Source organism: Triticum dicoccoides, chromosome 4A (genome assembly GCF_002162155.2).
Source record: "Triticum dicoccoides isolate Atlit2015 ecotype Zavitan chromosome 4A, WEW_v2.0, whole genome shotgun sequence".
NCBI lineage: Eukaryota > Viridiplantae > Streptophyta > Magnoliopsida > Poales > Poaceae > Triticum > Triticum dicoccoides.
In genome coordinates, this window is record NC_041386.1 from 576,152,958 (window position 1) to 576,170,148 (window position 17,191).

Here is a 17,191-nt window from a genome sequence, read left to right on the forward strand (position 1 = left end):
TCACACTGTGGGCCAATTCACTTGGCCGTCTGGAGCAGATCGAAAGCTACGCCCCTGGCCGTCAGGTCAGATTTGGAAGTTTAAACTACACGGCTGACATCCGTGGGGACTTGATCTTCGACGGATTAGAGCCACTGCCGAGCGCGCCGCACTGTCCCGACGAGCATGATCTAGCTCTGCCGCCGTACAGTGCCCTGGAGGCCGCACCCACATCAGCTTCGACCCTTAATTTGGAGCCAACTGCGCCGATCGAGGATGGGCGGTTGGACGCCACCTCGGGGGCTGCGATCCCAACGGTGATTGAGCCGAACACCAGCCCCATACTCTGCGAGACTCGTGACTCCAAGGAGCCGGACTCCTCTCCGGACTCCAAACCCTCCGCACCCCTGCCGATCGAATCCGATTGGGCGCCGATCATGGAGTTTACTACCGCGGACATCTTTCAGCACTCGCCTTTCGGCGATATCCTGAAGACACTGAAGTCTCTCTCTTTATCAGGAGAGCCCTGGACGGACTACAGTCAGCAAGGTTGGGGTACGGACGATTAAGAAATTCAAAGCCCACCCACCACCCACTTTGTAGCCACTGTCGACGACTTAACCGACATGCTCGACTTCGACTCCGAAGACATCGACGGTATGGACACCGATGAAGAAGATGATGAAGAACCAGCGCCTACTAGGCCCTGGAAAGCCACCTCGTCATATGACATATACATGGTGGACACCCCAAATGAAGGAGATCGCGATGGAACAGCGGAGGACGACCCCTCCAAGAAACAGCCTAAGCGCCGGCGTCAGCGGCGCCGCTCAAAATCCTGCCAAAACAACTACGGTGATTCCAGCATGGGAGATAATAATACTCCGGAAAGTGCCAAAGAAAACCCCCTCCAGTAAGATTTAGCACAGGAGGATGGAGAAACCAGCCCTCATGAGAGAGCAACAGATAGAGAGGTCGAGGACAATAATTATATGCCTCCCTCCGAAGAGGAGGCAAGCCTCAACGACGACGAATTCGTCGTGCCAGAGGATCCCGTCGAGCAAGAGCGTTTTCAGCGCAGGCTTATGGCCATGGCAAGAAGCCTTAAGAAAAAACAGCAACAACTTAGAGCTGATCAAGATTTGCTAGTCGACAGATGGACTGAAGTCCTTGCGGCCAAAGAGCATAAACTCGAACGCCCCTCTAAGAGCTACCCAGAGCGTAGGTTGCTACCCCGATTAGAGGAGGAAGCACTTGATGCGGCCGACTGGCCACCTCGTGGCCGTGACAGAGAGGCCTCTCGGCCCTCCACTCAAGCCGCACCCCATACCAAGGCACAGGAATATGCACCGGACTTACGAGATATGTTGGAGGACAAGGCAAGGCAAACAAGATCGATCTACGGATCGCGGGGGCGCCCCACGGCTCGAGACGGTAACCGTCATGCCGGCCACAAATTCGGCAGGGCCGAACACAGTAGACAAAGCTCATTGGAGCTACGTCATGATATAGCCCAGTACAGAGGCGCCGCACACCCACTATGCTTCATAGACAAAATAATGGATCATCAAATCCCCGAGGGTTTCAAACCCGTAAACATCAAATCATATGATGGCACAACAGATCCGGTGGTATGGATCGAGGATTATCTCCTTCATATCCACATGGCCCGCGGTGATGATTTCCACGCCATCAAATACCTCCCACTCAAGCTTAAAGGACCAGCTCGGCATTGGCTTAACAGCTTGCCAACAGGATCAATTAGTTGTTGGGAGGACCTGGAAGCCGCATTCCTCGACAATTTCCAGGGCACTTATGTGCGACCCCCAGACGCCGATGACCTAAGTCACGTAATTCAGCAGCCAGAGGAATCAGCCAGGAAATTCTGGACACGGTTCCTAACAAAATAAAATCAAATAGTCGACTGTCCGGACGCTGAGGCCCTAGCAGCCTTCAAGCACAATATCCATGACGAGTGGCTGGCCCGGCACCTTGGACAGGAAAAGCCAAAATCTATGGCAGCACTCACGACACTCATGACTCACTTTTGCGTGGGAGAAGACAGCTGGCTTGCTCGCAGCAACAATATGACCAAGAACCCTGGTAATTCGGACACCAGGGACAGTGTTACGAGTTTGGTCTTCAATTAAAATGATGTGGAATAGTTTCACAAAATCGTGCCACCTGGAACACTACAGCATAATGGTGTGTCTGAATGTCATAACCGTACTATTATTGGATATAGTGCAATCTATGATGTTTCTTACCGATTAACCACTATAGTTTTGGGGTTATGCATTAGAGACAACTGCATTCACGTTAAAAAGGGCACCATCTAAATCCGTTGAGACAACACCGCATGAACTGTGGTTTGGCAAGAAACCAAAGTTGTCGTTTCTAAAAGTTTGGGGTTGCGATGCTTATAAGAAAAAGTTTCATCCTGATAAGTTCAAACCCAAATCGGAGAAATGTGTCTTCATAGGATACCCAAAGGAGACAGTTGGGTACACCTTCTATCACAGATCCGAAGGCAAGACATTCGTTGCTGAGAATGGATCCATTCTAGAGAAGGAGTTTCTCTCGAAAGAAGTGAGTGGGAGGAAAGTAGAACTTGATGAGGTAACTGTACCTGTTACCTTATTGGAAAGTAGATGATCACAAAATTCTGTTCCTGTGACTACTACACCAATTAGTGAGGAAGCTAATGATGATGATCATGTAACTTCAGATCAAGTTACTATTGAACCTCGTAGGTAAACCAGAGTGAGATCCGCACCAGAGTGGTACGGTAATCCTGTTCTGGAGGTCATGTTACTTGACCATGACGAACCTACGAACTATGAGGAAGCGATGATGAGCCCAGATTCCACGAAATGTCTTGAGGCCATGAAATCTGAGGTGAGATCCATGTATGAGAACAAAGTATGGACTTTGATTGACTTGCCCAATGATCGGAGAGCCATTGAGATTAAATGGATCTTCAAGAGGAAGACGGATGCTGATAGTAGTGTTACTATCTACAAAGCTAGAATTGTCGCAAAAATGTTTTTGACAAATTCAAGGTGTTGACTATGATGAGAGTTTCTTACTCGTATCTATGCTTAAGTCTGTCTGAATCATGTTAGCAATTGCCGCATTTTATGAAATCTGGCAAATGGATAAACAAAACTGCATTCCTTAATGGATTTATTAAAGAAGAGTTGTATATGATACAACCAGAAGGTTTTGTCAACCCTAAAGGTGCTAACAAAATATGCAAGCTCCAGCGATCCATCTATGGACTGGTGCAAGCATCTCGGAGTTGGAATATATGCTTTGATAAGTTGATCAAAGCATATAGTTTTATACAGCCTTGTGGTGAAGCCTGTATTTACAAGAAAGTGAGTGGGAGCACTACAACGTTTCTGATAAGTATATGTGAATGACCTATTGTTGATTGGATATAATGTAGAATTATTCTGCAAAGCATAAAGGAATGTTTGAAAGGAGTTTTCGAAAGAAAGACCTCGGTGAAGCTTCTTACATACTGAGCAGCAATATCTATAGAGATAAATCAAGACGCTTGATAAGTTTTTCAATGAGTACATACCTTGACAAGATTTTGAAGAAGTTCAAAATGGAACAGTCAAAGAAGGAGTTCTTGCCTGTGTTACAAGGTGTGAATTTGAGTAAGACTCAAAACCCGACCATGGCAGAAGATAGAGAGACAATGAAAGTCATTCCCTATGCCTCACCATAGGTTCTATAAAGTATGCCATGCTGTGTACCAGACCTATTGTATACCCTGCCCTGAGTTTGGCAAGGGAGTACAATAGTGGTCTAGGAGTAGATCACTGGACATTGGTCAAAATTATCGTTAGTGGAATAAGGATATGTTTCTCGATTATGGAGGTGAAAAAAGGTTCGTCGTAAAGGGTTATGTCGATGCAAGTTTTGACACTGATCCAGATGACTCAAAGTCTCAATTTGGATACATATTGAAAGTGGGAGCAATTAGCTAGAGTAGCTCCGTGTAGAGCATTGCTGACATAGAATTTGCAAAATACATACGGATCTGAATGTGGCAGACCCGTTGACTAAACTTCCCTCACAAGCAAAACATGATCACGCCTTAGTACTCTTTGGGTATTAATCACATAGCGATGTGAACTAGATTATTGACTCTAGTAAACCCTTTGCATGTTGGTCACATGATGATGTGAACTATGGGTGTTAATCACATGGTGATTTGAACTATTGATGTTAACTCACATGGGATGTGAACTAGATTATTGACTCTAGTGCAAGTGGGAGACTGAAGGAAATATGCCCTAGAGGCAATAATAAAGTTATTATTTATTTCCTTATATCATGATAAATGTTTATTATTCATGCTAGAATTGTATTAACTGGAAACATGATACACGTGTGAATACATAGACAAACAGAGTGTCACTAGTATGCCTCTACTTGACTAGCTCGTTGATCAAAGATGGTTATGTTTCCTAGCCATAGACAAAGAGTTGTCATTTGATTAATGAGATCACATCATTAGGAGAATGATGTCATAATGGTTAGACCGATAAAGATCTTCGTAGAATATGTGGGAGCCAATATGAGCATCCAGGTTCTGCTATTGGTTATTGACTGGAGACATGTCTCGGTCATGTCTACATAGTTCTCGAACCCATAGGGTCCGCACGCTTAAAGTTTCGATGACGGTTATATTATGAGTTTATGAGTTTTGATGTACCGAAGGTTGTTCGGAGTTTCGGATGTGATCACGGACATGACGAGGAGTCTTGAAATGGCCGAGACATGAAGATTGATATATTGGAAGCCTATATTTTGATATCGGAAGTGTTCCAGGTAAAATCGGGATTTTATCGGAGTACCGGGGGTTACCGGAACCTCCCCGGGGGCTTAATGGGCCTACATGGGCCTTAGTGGAAATAGAGGGCAGCAAGGGGAGTGTGGGGCACGCCCCCCCAAGGCCCAAACTGAATTGGTTTAGGGCAAAGGGGGCCGGCCCCCTCTTTCCTTCTCCTCCTTTCCCTTTCCTTCCCCCTCTCCTACTCCTACTAGGAATAGGAGTCCTACTCCTAGTGGGAGTAGGACTCCCCCTTGGCGCGCCTCTCCCTGGCCGGCCGCCTCCTCCCCTTTCTCCTTTATATACGGGGGCAGGGGGCACCCCATTGACACAACAATTGATCAGTTGATCTTTTAGCCATGTGCGGTGCCCCCCTCCACCATAGTCCACCTCGATAATACTGTAGCGGTGCTTAGGCGAAGCCCTGCGTCGGTAGAACATCATCATCGTCACCACGCCGTCGTGCTCATGAAACTCTCCCTCAAAACTCAGCTGGATCAGAGTTCGAGGGACGTCATCAGGCTGAACGTGTGCTGAACTCGGAGGTGCCGTGCGTTCGGTACTTGATCGGTCGGATCGTGAAGACGTACGACTACATCAACTGCGTTATGCTAACGCTTCCACTTTCGGTCTACGAGGGTACGAGGACAACACTCTCACCTCTCGTTGCTATGCATCACAATGATCTTGCGTGTGCGTAGGAAAATTTTGAAATTACTACGTCCCCCAACAATATTGGGCCATTAAAGAGCTCAATTATGATTTCAAACTTGCCGTTGAGAAGAGGCCTTTTGACATTAGCTCACTTGATGAATGGAGAACCCAGGCCTATGAGAATGCCAAACTGTTTATAGAAAAAGTTAAAAGATGGCATGACAAAAGGATACAAAAATGTGAGTTTAATGTAGGTGATTATGCATTGTTATACAAATCTTGTTTAAGATTTTTTGCAGGCAAACTCCTTTCTAAATGGGAAGGGCCTTATGTTATCGAGGAGGTCTACCGTTCCGGTGCCATAAAAATCAACAACTTCGAAGGCACAAATTCATGGGTGGTGAACAGTCAAAGAATCAAACATTATATCTCAGGTAATCCTATAAATGTTGAAACTAATGTTATTGAAATCGTAACCCCGGAGGAATACATAAGGGACACCTTCCAGAATGTTTCAGACTCCGAAAAGGAAGAGGTATGTGGTACGATAAGTAAACCGACTCCAAAACCGTTCTAATAGTAATTTTTCTCTGTTTTGGAATATTTAAGAAAATGGGAAAATACAAAGTAGTCCGCGTGAAAGATCGTGGATGTCGCCTAGAGGGGGGTGAATAGGCGTTTTAAAATAATTATGGTTAGGCTTGAACAAATGCGAAATAAACCTAGCGGTTAATTTGTCAAGCACAAAACCTACAACAACTAGGCTCACCTAATTGCACCAACAACTTATGCTAAGCAAGATAAAGAACTATGTGATAGCAAAGATATATGACAAGAAACAAAATGGCTATCACAAAGTAAAGTGCATAACTAAAGAGCTCGGGTAAGAGATAACCGAGGCACGCAGAGACGACGATGTATCCCGAAGTTCACACCCTTGCGGACGCTAATCTCCGTTTGGAGCGGTGTGGAGGCACAATGCTCCCCAAGAAGCCACTAGGGCCACCGTAATCTCCTCACGCCCTCGCACAATGCAAGATGTTGTGATTCCACTAAGGGATTGATACGTCCATTTTGCATCATGCTTTTATATCGATATTTATTGCATTATGGGCTGTTATTACACATTATGTCACAATACTCACTACAAAAAAAACACATCCGTGACATTTTGGGCCAAACGATTTTTTTTCTGTCATACATATGACACTTCTATGACGATAATTGTGACAAAACCCGGTATCATCATAGATGTGGTGGGCTCCTACTTCTATGACAAAAAATCATGACAGAAAATGGGCTTTTCGTCCTGGGTGGGCTAGAGAAGCAGCTGCATGACATTCTTTGGGCCATCCATGACGGAAAAAACCGTGGTAGAAGCGAGGGCGAGGAAAATTTCGGGGAGTTCCCGGTTACGGTGGGAGGTCGGGGCCGAGCGATGTGCGCTTCTCTCGTACACGTACGCGCGTGTGTGCGAGGCGTTGGCTCTAACTGAACCCGAGCGAGGCGTTGGGCTCTAACTGAACCCGAGCGATTACACTGCAGGCTACGCGTTACTGAACCTGAGCGATCGATCGATGGCTGTTAACTGAACCCGATCAAGCGATTCCTTCGCTACTGCTGCTAACTGAAGCCGATCGATGCTGCCTCTGGATGAACAGTGAGCATTGCGAGGGGGGGTTGGATGAACAATTCCCGGTGGGGGTGGATGAACAGGACCCCATGGTGTTGCCTCTGGATGAACAGGACCCCGATCGATCGAGCCGGTTGGGGCTGGATGAACAGGACCCCGTGGAGGGCTGGATGAACAGGACCACCCCATGGAGGGCTGGATGAACAGTAGATGGTGGAGGGCAGGATGAACAGTAGCCCGTGGAGGGGTGGTTGAACAGGAGCCCGTGGAGAGGGCTGGTTGAACAGTAGCCGGTGGAGTAGCGCGCGGTGGAGGCTGGATGAACAGGAGCCCGTGGATGAACAGTCGCAGGTGGAGGCTGGAGGAGGTTGACGGTGGATGAACAGTAGCTCGTGGAGGCTGGAGGGGGTCGATGGTGGAGATGAACAGTATCCCGTGGAGTCCCGTTTTGCGGTACGCCACACCCCTCCCGATGAATAGGACCCCCGTTTCGACCGTAGCGCTCCAACACAAGTCCGTTTCCTCCGTTTTGCGGTACGCCACACCCCTCCCGATGAACAGGACCCCCGTTTCGACCGTAGGAGGTCCGTTTCCTCCGTTTTGCGGTACGCCAGACCCCTCCCGATCAACAGGACCCCGTTCCGAACATAGGAGGTCCGTTTCCTCCATTGTGTGGTACGCCAGGCCTCGTTTCCATCACCTGTTCCGTCCAAGCCCTCCCGATGAACACGACCACGCATTCCGTTCCGACCCAGCCGGTTGGCTCCCACGCATTCCGTTGCCTCCCGATGAACACGACGCATTCCGTTGCCTCCCCATGAACAAGACGCATTCCGTTGCCTCCCCATGAACACGAGCATTCCGTTGCCTCCCCATGAGCACGACGACGACGCTGTTTCTCCGTTCCGACCCAGCCATGTACACGAGCCCTGGCTGTACATATGCACGAGTAGGCGTTCGAGACCCCGCCCATATGTACACATACGCGGCCGTATTTTCTTTCTTGCACCCTGGCCGCTGTACGTACGTGTACATGCTACGTGCGCGCCTCTACTATGACACGTGCGCGCCTCTACTACGACACGTGCGCGCCTCTACTATGACACATGCACGCCTCTACATTGACCAGTATGTACGTACACATTCACGACCAGAATGACAATGCTACGTACGCTTCGACCAGGTGGGTCCCGACTGTCAGGCACTTCCTTGCCTGCGAAGATGTAGCTGGTGCGTCCCAGCAGTCAGGCGGTGAATTGTTTTGTTTTGCCCGGACGCACTTCCTTGCGTGCGAAGATGTAGCTGGTGGGTCCCAGCAGTCAGGGGGAAACGTTTTTTTCGCGAAATACAGTGGCCAGTCCGGTGGGTCCTAGCTGTCAGGTGGAGGAATCATTATTTTCCGTGTAATAAGGAGGCACTTCCTTGCTGCGGCCGTGGACCCAGCTGTTAGCCTCTCCACGTACAGTCCACGTCCGATGGAAGTCGTTCCTTGACCACGTTGACCACGCCGCGTCGAGAGCACCAGGGCAGTGGACGACGGCGAGGCCTAGGAAGGGGACGACACGGAGGCAGGGAAGACTCGGCAGTTGTTTCCCACGCGGAGGGGAGTATGACTGTACGAGGGTTTACTGGTTTGTCTGCCGTCACCGGAGAATAACAACAGGTGTGGGTGAGTAGAGGGATAGCTAGGCCAGCGATGGGAGTACGATCGGGCGGTGAGGCCTGCGCGGCAACACAGCCGGCCGCGAGGAGGAGGGAGCAAGCAGTCCCACTGGCGCTTGTGTGAGCGGCTGGAGCAGGAAGAGCAGAGATTGAAGAAGCACGACATCTGTTGGATGGACATCCAACAGTCAGTGCTTGTGCGTCAACCTTTTTTTAGGAAAGCCTCAAATCTGTGGAGAATAGCATACAGCCCATCTACCATTATTTCTAATAATTTACAGCATATTTTCTAATTCTTAAGGTTCTTTTGGAGCCCATATTCTTTTTGTTAGCATTACAGCCCATATTGTGGCAACGGTTAAAAAATTATACGAAATTTTGCATATTTCAGTGCGGTCCGAACTGTTTTTAATCCCGAAATTTCGACTCACATTCAAACTGATTTTAAAAAGAAATGTATATCAATATAAAATCCAACAAATTCTCCATGCATAAAAAGTAATGTAATTTAAAATCTTTAAATGAAAAAAAGATATTTGAAACTAATTGCCGGTTTGATGTGTTTTAAAAATGTACAACCCATTTCTCATTACTGATGGGCCATTTTCTCGGCCAGCCGAATGAAAGCTCTCCTCGTCTTGAAAGATTTGCAGCTCAACAGGCCTGACAAAGCGACTTACTTGGCAAATCACAAAAAAACTGGGCTGTGGCCGTGGACCCAGCTGTCAGCCTCTCCACATACAGTACTCTTCCGATGGAAGTCGTTCCTTGACCACGTTGACCACGCTGCGCGGAGAGCACCACGGCGGTGGACGACGGCGAGGCCTAGGAAGGGGACGACGCGACAGTGGAAGCCCGCGCGGAGAGGACTACGAGGGTTCACTGGTTCGGCTGCGGTGTGAGGCTGCCGTCGCCGCAGGGCCTGGACAGCGGTGGGAATAGTAGGGGGAGGTGAGGCCTCTGCGGCAGCACAGCCGGCCACGGGAGGCAGGAGCATGCGGCACGACCGGCGCTGCTTTGGGCGGCTGGAGCAAGAAGACCAGAGGTTGAAGGAGCACTACGGCCGTTGGATGGACATCATACGGTCACTGGAGCTAGAATCGTTCATATTGACTAAGTTGATGAAGCCCTTCGTCCCCGTCAACTTAGTAGGCCCACAAGTCAGCCTCCCAGCAAGGTGGGTCCCAGCTAGCCGAGGGAGTATTCATTTGTGCGTAATAAGGAGGCACTTCTGGTGGGTCCGAGCTGACAGCGCGGGGGGGGGGTGCGTTTTTTTCGCGAAATATGATGGCCCATCCGGTGGGTCCCAGCAGTCAGGGGGAAACAATTTTTTTCGGAAAATACTGGTGGCTCGTCCGGTGGGTCCCCGCTGTCAGGTGGAGGAATAATTATTTTGCACATAATAAGGAGACACTTCCTTGCTGCGGCCGTGGACCCAGCTGTCAGCCTCTCCACGTACAGTCCACGTCCGATGGAAGCCGTTCCTTGACCATGTTGACCACGCCGCACCGAGAGCATCAGGGCAGTGGACGACGATGAGGCCTAGGAAGGGGACGGCATGGAGCCGGGGAAGACGCGGCAGTGGATGCCCACGCGGAGAGGAGTACGAGGGTTCACTGGTTCGGCTGCGCTGCCGTCGCCGCAGAATAACAGGGGGTGTTGGTGAGTGGAGTGGAGGGATGGCCTGGCCAGCGGTGGGAGTAGTATGGGGGCGGTGAGGCCTCCGCGGCAGCACAGTCGGCCACGGGAGGCAGGAGCAGGCGGCACGACCGGCGCTGCTTTGGGCGGCTGGAGCAAGAAGACCAGAGGTTGAAGAAGCACTACGACCGTTTGATTGACATCATACGGTCAGTCGAGCTAGAATCATGCATATTGACTAAGTTGACAAAGCCCTTCGGCCTCGTCAACTTAGTAGGCCCACTATACTGGGTCCCAGCTAGCAGGGGGAGTATTCATTTTTTTGTGCGTAATAAGGAGACACTTCCTTGCGTGCGAAGATATAGCTGGTGGGTCCGAGCTGTCAGCGACGGTAACGTTTTTTCGCGAAATACAGAGGCCGTTTCGGTGGGTCCCATATGTCAGGTGGGGGAAATCATTATTTTGCGCGTAATAAGGAGGCATTTCCTTGCGTGCGGCCGTGGACCCAGCTGTCAGCCTCTCCATGTACAGTCCACTTCAGATGCATGTCGGTCGTTGACCACGCCACGCCGAGAGCACCAGGGCGGTGGACGACGGCGAGGCCTAGGAAGGGAACGACACGGAGGCAGGGAAGACTCGGCCGTTGTTTTTGTTTCCCACGCGGAGGGGAGTACGACCGTATGAGGGTATGAGGGTTTACTAGTTCGTCTGTCGTCGCCAGAGAATAACAGCAGGTGTGGGTGAGTAGAGGGATGACTAGGCCAACGATGGGAGTATGATGGGGCGGTGAAGCCTGCGTGGCAGCACAGCCGGCCGCGGGGAGGAGGGAGTAGGCAATCCCGTCGGCGCTTGTTTGAGTGGCTGGAGCAGGAAGAGAAGAGATTGAAGAAGCACGACGGCCGTTGGATGGACATCCAACAGTATACATGTCATCTGTGGAAAGCCACAAATCTGTGGAAAACAGCATACAACCCATCTGCCATTATTTCAAATAATTTACAGCCCATTTGTTAATTCTTACGGGTTTTTTTGGAGCCCATATTCTTTATGTTAGCATTACAGCCCATATTGTGGCCACGGTTAAAAAATTATACGAAATTTTGCATATGTCGATGCGGTCTGAACTGTTTTTAATCCCGAAATTTCGAGTCACATTCAGACTGATTTTAAAAATTAATGTATATCAATATAAACTCCAATAAAGTGTCAACGCATAAAAATCAATACAATTTAAAATCTCGAAATGAAAAAAAGATATTTGAAAATAATTGCCGGTTTGATGTGTTTTAAAAATGTACAACCCATTTCTCATTACTGATAGGCCATTTTCTCGGCCAGCCGAATGAAGCTCTCCTCGTCTTGAAAGATTTGCAGCCCAGCAGGCCTGATAAAGCGACTTACTTGACAAATCACAAAAGAACTGGGCTATCCATTTTCAGAAAGAAAGAAAACTACTGGGCTGGTGTGTGGTAAACATAAAAGAAAAGGCCAGAGTGTCCCGCACAGCCCAGTGAACACCCTGCTTCCGTCTCAAAAACAAATTAGATAAATGCCACTCCAATTATGGCAATTCATAAAAATGCCACTGCAATTTTTTGGAACTTTGAAAAACGCCACTACAGTTTGCAACCTTTGAAAAATGCCACTCCAGACTTTGAAAAATGCCACTAGAAATGGCATGAAATGGCATTTTTTAGAATTTAGAAATTGCAGTGGCATTTCTCGGATACACCAGATTTGGAGTGGCATTTATCAAATTAACCCAAAACAAAAATAACTGGGCGAGCTCCTGGGTCCCTGGTGTCAGCCGCTCGTTGTGCAATTCTCTCGTTTATTGACTACATTGACAATGGCATGGGACCCAGATGTCAGAAATCCACTAGGAGGAGCCATTTTTTATTGGCTTGACCTTGCTTGCGTACTGCCATGACCTTGGCGGGTCCCTGCTGTCATCCTCTCCACGTACAATCATCTCCTGATTGTGTACGCCTCAACTTGCTAGGCCCACAAGTCAGCCTCTAAACCGTGGAGGACAAATACAACCCATTAAAAAAATAACAGCCCATTCCATACGTTCAAACGGAAAGTTCAACATTCAAAACAAAGTAACAGGTTTGATCCACATATAGAGTACTGAACTTACACGTTGACAACCATCATAGCCAAGTTAACTATCTACTCCCACTAACACTCTAGTAGCGTACAAGTACTAACTTACTCTTAGCTAACTAGACGATGCCGGCCGCCATCTGCTGTCCATGCTAAACACCGGCACCGGCGTCCTCCGCCTCGCTTCGGACTTGCCAGAGGTGCGATAGGGCACGTTGCTCGCGCGCGTTGGCCCTTTCCATGCCGACGTGGTCCACTGAAGCTTCGGCTTCCAAGCGGGAAACCCACTTGATGAGCTGGTAGTAAAAATCGGCGTCGCGAACACGTGCGTGCCCGACATCCTCATGGGCTATTTGCCGGGCGCCGGCCTCCACGTAGTCGGCCCAGTTGCGGGCACTCTGCTCGCGACACAGAGCGTCGGTGCCCTGCTGCTCCATGTCCCGCTGGCGGCGCAAATCGGCGATACGCTGCTCCTCTGCCAGGCGGTCGCGCTCCAACAACTCCTGCTCCTCCGCCATGCGGTTGCGCTCCAACAACTCCTCGATCTCCGCATTGCCATCTAAAGACAGATAGAATGCCTCCTCCTTCTGTCTGCCTTCCTGTGAAAACCCGAACACTAGTTCTAGCGGTGACCGCCTCCGACATCGCCTACCGCGAACGGGCGGGGGCATGGCAGACGTGGCGAGCGACGTCGGGTCGGTGGGGGCTTATGAGGATATGGCGAGTTGGGTCACGGTGGCACCTGAGAAGGCCGGGAGACAGTACTTATAGGCGGAAGGTAGCGCGACGGTCATCAGAATTCAATGCATAATGGCTTAGCGCGCCAGCTTGCCGTGGAAAACTAGAGAAACTAAAATTATGACTGTGCCGTCCCGTCCCGTCTGGGTCGCACGCCGGCATGGCGGTCAAACGAGTGCACTCGAATCATCTCCCTCCTTGTCAATAATGATTCCACGGGTTTAAAGCGTATCTTTTTTCGCATCATTTAGCTGCCTTAATTATGGCCGACTGCATGCAGACACTCAGAATCGCTCGCAAGCAGTACGCGAAGCAGCATGCAACGAGTCACAGCCGAGGGCACGCATGCAGCCACTTAAATTGCTGGAATTAATTAGGCTTAAACTTCTGCATGCCGTTAATTATTGCCATGCCTTGGTCTTGCTGCTTTGCTCACGGGACTAATAAATCCCGGACGGAGGGAGTACCTTGGTTGGTGAGAGGTTTGAATTAAGCCCTGCAAACCGGAAAGGAGGTACTAGTACGTGCGTGATCCGCTATTTATTCGTGTAGGATCGAGTAGGTCATTTCTTGAATTGAGCCCTGCAACCGGAAAGGAGGTAGTATGTGTGTGATCCGCTATTTATCCGTGTAGGATCGATAGTGTAGCTTGTCAGTTTCTTCAGAGGTAGGCATTTTTATCCGTGTAGGATCGATAGTGTAGCCTGTCATTTTCTTCAGAGGTAGGCATTTTTATTCAAAAAACTGCCACTTCGCATCTTGCGTCGCAAATAAAACTGCCAGGAGCGCATTTGTAGGCTAGCTAGTAATCGATCAGTAACTTGTAAACACTAAGCGAACATAAATAAGTAACTGTTAATGCATCTCAATGATTCATAGATCATATACAAATATGTAGCTCCAAAAGCAAAGATCAGCCACTTCAGATCTCGCGTCGCAACTAAAACTAACTAGTACAATTCCCATACATAAGATCAACATGTTAATGCATCTCAATGATTCACAGATCATATACAAATATGTAGCTCCAAAAGCAAAGATCTAGAAAACATATATATGTTCTTCCTACTAACATGGATGCTTCTCTTGGCCAATATTCAGTACATACTGAAAGACAATTTTTTTTGTGAAGTCTACAATTCCTCTTGGAAACATAAGTGGTTTCACCAACAGCTGGAACCATGAGAATGAACCACACATGATGGAGGAACATCCACCGCAATATGATTTGGTCTTCTCTCGATCACACCGCGAGACTATTTTTGGAATACAAACTTTAACTTAGGAAAAATGATGCCCATTGTATAATCAGACCAAAGCAATGAAGCACCTAGTGTTGGCCAATAAATAGTACAGTACTACTTTTCTGCAGTCCATGAAGTGACTATCCAATCTTTCTGTGTCTATTTTCAAATGACACTGCTTGCAGTGACTATACTATTCTCTTGTGCTGTTCAACCAAAATTGCGGACACTTTGTTTGTTTGCCAAATAGCAACGGGCAGACATCTCTGTCTGCACAAATATCAAGCAGCTAGTAAACATATACCACAACTTGTATTTTCTGTTGGGGAACGTACTAAGTTCAAAAAATTTCCTACGCACATGCAAGATCATGGTGATGCATAGCAACGAGGGGAGAATGTGATCTACGTACCCTTGTAGACCGACAGCAGAAGCGTTATCTCAACGCGGTTGATGTAGTCGTACGTATTCACGATCTGACCGATCCAAGCACCTAAACTACGAGACCTCCGAGTTTCAGCACACGTTCAGCTCGATGACGATCCCCGGACTCCGATCCAGCAAAGTGTCGGGGAAGAGTTCCGTCAGCATGACGGCGTGGTGACGATCTTGATGTTCAACTGTCGCAGGGCTTCGCCTAAGCACCACTACAATATTATCGAGGATTATGGTGGAAGGGGGCACCGCACACGGCTAAGAAAACGATCACGTGGATCAACTTGTGTGTCTAGGGGTGCCCCCCGCCTCCGTATATAAAGGAGCCAAGGGGGGGGTGCGGCCGGCCCTAGTAGGAGGCGCGCAGGAGGAGTCCTACTCCTACCGGGAGTAGGACTCCCCTCCCTTTCCTTGTCCAAGTAGGAGAGGGGGAAGGAAGGGAGAGAGGAGAGGAAGGAAAGGGGGGGGGCGCCGCCCCTCCCTCCTTGTCCAATTCGGACTAGGGGGAGAGGGGGCGTGCGGCCTGCCCTGGCAGCCCCTCCTCTTCTCCACTTTAGGCCCATGAGGCCCATTAACCCCCCGGGGGGTTCCGGTAACCCCCCGGTACTCCGGTTTTATCCGAAACTTCCCCGGAACACTTCCGGTGTCCGAATATAGCCGTCCAATATATCAATCTTTATGTCTCGACCATCTCGAGACTCCTCGTTATGTCCGCGATCATATCCGGGACTCCGAACCAACTTCGGTACATCAAAACTCATAAACTCATAATATAACTGTCATCGAAACCTTAAGCGTGCGGACCCTACGGGTTCGAGAACAATGTAGACATGACCGAGACATGTCTCCTGTCAATAACCAATAGCGGAACCTAGATGCTCATATTGGCTCCCACATATTCTACGAAGATCTTTATCGGTCAGACCGCATAACAACATACGTTGTTCCCTTTGTCATCGGTATGTTACTTGCCCGAGATTCGATCCTCGGTATATCAATACCTAGTTCAATCTCGTTACCGGCAAGTCTCTTTACTCATTCCGTAATACATCATCTCGCAACTAACTCATTTAGTTGCATTGCTTGCAAGGCTTAGGTGATGTGCATTACCGAGAGGGCCCAGAGATACCTCTCCGACAATCAGAGTGACAAATCCTAATCTCGAAATATGCCAACCCAACATGTACCTTTGTAGACACCTGTAGAGCTCCTTTATAATCACCCAGTTACATTGTGACGTTTGGTAGCACACAAAGTGTTCCTCCGGTAAACGGGAGTTGCATAATCTCATAGTCATAGGAACATGTATAAGTCATGAAGAAAGCAATAGCAACATACTAAACGATCGAGTGCTAAGCTAACGGAATGGGTCAAGTCAATCACATCATTCTCCTAATGATGTGATCCCGTTAATCAAATAACAACTCTTTGTCTATGGTTAGGAAACATAACCATCTTTGATTAATGAGCTAGTCAAGTAGAGGCATACTAGTGACACTCTGTTTGTCTATGTATTCACACATGTATTATGTTTCCGGTTAATACAATTCTAGCATGAATAATAAACATTTATCATGAAATAAGGAAATAAATAATAACTTTATTATTGCCTCTAGGGCATATTTCCTTCAGTCTCCCACTTGCACTAGAGTCAATAATCTAGATTACATAGTAATGATTCTAACACCCATGGAGCTTTGGTGCTGATCATGTTTTGCTCGCGGAAAAGGCTTAGTCAATGGGTCTGCAACATTCAGATCCATATGTATCTTGGAAATCTCCATGTCTCCCACCTGGACTAGATCCCGGATGGAATTGAAGCGTCTCTTGATGTGCTTGGTTCTCTTGTGAAATCTGGATTCCTTTGCCAAGGCAATTGCACCAGTATTGTCACAAAAGATTTTCATTGGACCTGATGCATTAGGTATGACACCTAGATCGGATATGAACTCCTTCATCCAGACTCCTTTGTTTGCTGCTTCCGAAGCAGCTATGTACTCCACTTCACATGTAGATCCCGCCACAACGCTTTGTTTAGAACTGCACCAACTGACAGCTCCACCATTTAATGTAAATACGTATCCGGTTTGCGATTTAGAATCATCCGGATCAGTGTCAAAACTTGCATCAACGTAACCATTTACGATGAGCTCTTTTTCACCTCCATATATGAGAAACATATCCTTAATACTTTTTAGGTATTTTAGGATGTTCTTGACCGCTGTCCAGTGATCCACTCCTGGATTACTT